Raw genomic sequence first — 5,014 nt, 5'->3', positions numbered from 1 at the left:
GTCGTGAAGAAAGCTTTCTCTGGCAGTGCATTGATCGTAATAGAAATGGATGGGAAAAGTTTACCCAACCCAGTGAACTCAGACTCAGTTAAAAAATACTTTGTCTAAAGGAGAAGAGAATCCAAGATGAAAACCCACAAAGGGCACTTTGAGGTTTCTATTTTCAAAAAAAAAAAAAAAGAGAAGAAGAAAAATGGAGAGGCCATGGTGAAAACCCGCAAAGGGAAACTTGTGACCAAAAGGGGTTTTGAGTTGAAAACCCAAAAGGGCGACTCAAATTTTGAAGCATCCGATAATCTTGCTTAAACAAAGAACGAAGAACGTTGCATACTAGGGCATCGACAGAGTACTTTGAATCTCCTAAACACATGCCTTCTTGAAGTTGATGTAAAAGCACTCAAGTGGCGATATCTAGGGTATCTAATTTTGGCCTATTTGCTATCTTTAGATTTTTTTCTCTTCTCAAAGATAGGCTTTCAGATTAATTTCCTTTGTATCTTTTTCGATAATTCATTCAAATCCAATTATTATTAGAGTTTATTCATCTTCCATTGTTCTTTAAGTATGTTGCATTGAAATAATGATAGATGAACTAAATATCTTCACAAACAAAGTTTTGCGCATTACTTTAGAATTTCTAGATAATACAAGAAACTAAAACAGGAAAATTGTTCGAGAAATTCACGTAAGTAAGGAATGAAGGAACTCGAGGAATTTCTTTCTTCCAGTCCAAAAGGAAAATGGACAAAACCAACGATTCAATTCCAAGGAAAGATTATCTTACAGACATCCTCAGTGGATCGTAGCATTGGAGGAGGGAGTACAGGCCTACAGGCTGAGTAAGAATAATACTTTCAGAAAAGAAAAGACAAATGAAGGAATGAGTGGTGACGTCTAGGATAGGAGTCATGTTCACAACATTTTGCATCGTAACATGTTTAATTAGGAACATTCGACTCACTTCGATCATAGCATCCTAACTATCAAGCATAATCATTCTACAGGTTATCAAAGATGGCGTGCCTTAATCCCCTAAGTAGTAGGGTAATAGGCCGCAACATAGCAGATCTGGCTGAAGCAAGATCCAAGATGGTTTGGCATCCTTTTGCTTACAAGGAACAATCCGAAGACATAGCTGATTTGGCTTTCACGTGTTTACGTTGAAGCAAATCTAAGATGATTTGGCATCTCTGTATTGTCAGAGAACAAATCAAAGTCTGGCATTTTCACTTCGACGGGGAGCAGATACATAGCAAATCTCACCTTCAGATGTTTATAAGCAGATCCAAGATGATTTGGCATTCTTGTGTTTACAAGGAACAAATCGAGGACATAGTATATTTGACTCTTAGATGTTCTCAAACAGATCCAAGATGATTTGGTATCCTTGTGTTTACAAGAAACAAATTGAAACCATAGCTGATTTGGCTTTCATGTGTTTACGTTGAAACAAGTCTAAGATGATTTGGCATCTCTGTATTGTCAGAGAACAAATCGAAGTTTGGCGTCTCCATATTCGACGGAGGGCAGACACATAGCAGATCTAACCTTCAGATGTTTATACTGAAGTAGATCCAAGATTACTTGGCCTTCTTCTGTTTACAAGGAACAAATCGAGGACATAGCAGATTTGACTCTCAGATGTTCTCAAATAGATCCAAGATAATTTGGGCATCCTTGTGCTTACAAGGAACAAATCGAAAACATAGCTGATTTGGCTTTCGCGTGCTTACGCTGAAGCAAATCTAAGATGATTTGGCATCTCTGTATTGTCAGAGAAGAAATCGAAGAAGTAGATTTGGCGTCTCTGTGTTCGGCGGGGAACAAATTGAAGATATCAACATGACAGTCACAAGTTTACGAGAAGCAGATTGAGACTATGATTTGATAAGACAGATCAAATTTGGTCTTTCTAAATCTTTGCTCGATTCCCGTTATATAGCAATGAGCAAAGAGGGGCAGCTGTAGCAGCCCAAATTTGACCGGGCTGAAAACGAAATAAAAGAATTAAATAAATATTTCTTTATTTAATGTCCATTTAAAAGTCCATAAATAACCAGCCCAATAGACCTATTTAGCCTAAACCCAACAGACCCGTTACACCTAGCAGCCCATTTACAATCAAATACCTAAAGCCCAACTAAACTAACCCATTAACTTGTAAACCACCTAAAACCCGGTTACACCCAAACCCAAATACCCAAACAGACCCAGGACTAAAGTGGTCCAACTGGCCCAAATCATTACACCAAGGCAAGAAACCCTAAGGTTTCTGCCTTTCCCTCCTGGCTCCGCAATGTCTTCTGGAAGCTTCGGGGAGCGTCTGTCCAGTTCCCAGAATCGAGACGGCCATCAATGCTCTGTCTCAGGTTTTCAATGCCCCATTAGTGCCTCGCCGTCTCAACAGCCACCGATCATGCCCCCATTAAGGCCATGATTCCAGGCCCTGAGTCACGCCGTGATCAACGCCTCCGGTAGACCATCGTCAAGCCTTCGTCACCGCGGGATTTCTCGCAAACATCTGCAAGAAAAAGAAAGAACTCAAAGCAAGATTGCAGTAAATAGATTAGAACAGAGTTTGGAAAGAAATCTTTCGATTTCTTTCCAAAATAGACAGTAAATCAAGGCTATAAAGCCTTTTCTCAAATCTGTAAAAGGGGATATACACAGACGTAGAGAGAAACACATCACAAAAAGCATTGTACATCAAACCTTTGCAATAATATTTCAGAAGGTGATTATTTTTCATACTTATCTCTTTTTCTCTTTTACGAATATATGAATCGTTTTTTTTAAAAAGTAACATTTAAAAGGAAAGAGGTTACCTGTGGAAGGACGAAGGTCTTTAAACCTTCAGACCACCGCGTACGGCAGCGCGTGGGCACTTGTGGTCCAGTGATCGGAGGCCTGAGGCCAAGGCCAGAGAACCCCCCTGTCTCCTCATTCAGATGATTTTAGATTTTTTTCTTCTAAACTGATTGCTAAATGAGTTTTAGGCTTAAGTTTTAGCTTATATAATCCAGCAAAAACGACATCGTTTCTGTTTAAACAATAAGCTACGAAACAGCACCGTATTAGGCAGAGGATCTACATGTTGACTCGATTACACGGGGAGGATCCGTGTGTTTTCATGAAATGGGTTAATTGCCCAATTGGTCCTCTCGCAATTTTTATATTTTTAATTTCATTTTATTTATTTTTAATTTAGCTTTAATGTTTTAATTCTGTTTCAATTTGGCCCTCTTAGTGATTTACAACCGAGGGGAAACGGTGTCGTTTTGTGATTAGGGCAAAAAGCCCAATAAGTCCCTCTATTTTAAGGCGCATTTCAATCAGGCCCAAAATTTTTATTGTTTTGCGAATTAACCCTAAATTTTCTAATTAATTTTAATTTTCTTCCTTATATATCTTTAATTTAATTTATTTAAGATACCTTATATGTATATATGTTTATAAATACTAATTATATTTAGTAATTTATTATTTTATTTATATTGTTTTTAAATATATATATTCATAAATTTCAATATATGTTGTATATTTATTATTTTATTAATTATTTAATCATATTTTTGTTACATTGTTATTATTATTATACATGCACCATATTATATTTCATTACAATTATTTATGTATTTCTATTACATACTATATTATATTATTTAATATTTCTTATAATATTTATCTTACTTGTATATTTTTATTATATATTTTATACAGATATATTTAATTTGTTTTTTATGTTAAATATAAAGTAATAATTATTTTACCATATTTTCATATGCAAAATATTTATTATTTTATATTATATTTTCTTATATTTTATTCATATTATATTATTATACATAACTTATTTTAAACATTTTTTATTTTAGATATATTTTATTAATAATTGCTCACTTTATTTTATATTTTAATACGAATTAAATCTTTTATACATCATTATATATTATATCATTTAGATGTTAGTCTCATAATATTATTAAATGTTGCTTGATTAATATATGTGTTGCTATATTTTTTATTATTATCGCATTTGTTTTATATATATGTGTCAAATTGTATATCATGCATCATTTATATGATTAAATATATGTTGAATTATATGTTTAGGGATTTTTATCTTTTCTTCTTAAATATGTATTGCGTTTTATATATATTTTTCTTATAAAAAATTTGTCATGTTTTGTTTCTTATATATGTTGGTTAGTGTATGATATTTATGCTGTTATGCTTTTACCTACCTATTATTATAACATGTTATCTCGTATGTTATGTTAATATGCTCCTTCGTGCCTCGGTTTTAAAAAAAAGACTTCAAAGTTTTCAAAAATAAAAAAGGCAATGCTTGGTGTTTGGAAGCTTCGAGAAGAGTAGTGCCCTAACTTATTGGGTTGCAATTTTTTCTCGTTGAGTCCGAATAGTCAAGTACCCTTCTAAGTTTTTTAAGATTTTCAAAATACGAGCAACTGTCTTAGAATTTCAAAGCGTTGTGTCCTAACTTACTGGATGTGGCGTTTTTCCGTTTCGAGATAATATTTTTTAATAATTTTATATTTTTTTAATTATTTATTGACATGACATTTAAGACAAATAGTGACATGTTAGCATAAAGTACATGCAAATTGGCATAAGGGCTGTCACACCAATATTGTTTAAAAAATTATGTTTTAGTTAGCATTTCCGTTAAAAAAACAATTTGACTCTTTTTTTTTATATAGTTTAAAGGTCAAATTTTAGCTAAAAAAGAATAAGAGTAATATTGATAAAAAAAAATGTAAAGGTTAAGGACTAAATTTTTCATTATGCCTATGGTATAATATCAATTAGTTTTTTAAGTAACTAATATCGGTTAGTTATTCTTAATATCTAGTGTGATTTAATTATATTCAAATTGAACTTTCAAATATGTTTTAGTAAAGGAGTTAGCAATAAACTAATTTATTTTTTACACGTCCGATTTTCTTCTTGCTTGTTTTGCTTGTTAATCACTCTTGTTGATCCTTTGTCGTTC

The sequence above is a fragment of the Gossypium hirsutum genome, chromosome A11 (genome assembly GCF_007990345.1).
Source record: "Gossypium hirsutum isolate 1008001.06 chromosome A11, Gossypium_hirsutum_v2.1, whole genome shotgun sequence".
Taxonomy (NCBI): Eukaryota; Viridiplantae; Streptophyta; class Magnoliopsida; order Malvales; family Malvaceae; genus Gossypium; species Gossypium hirsutum.
The sequence above is the reverse complement of the archived record's forward strand: the minus strand, read 5'-3'. Positions refer to the sequence as shown.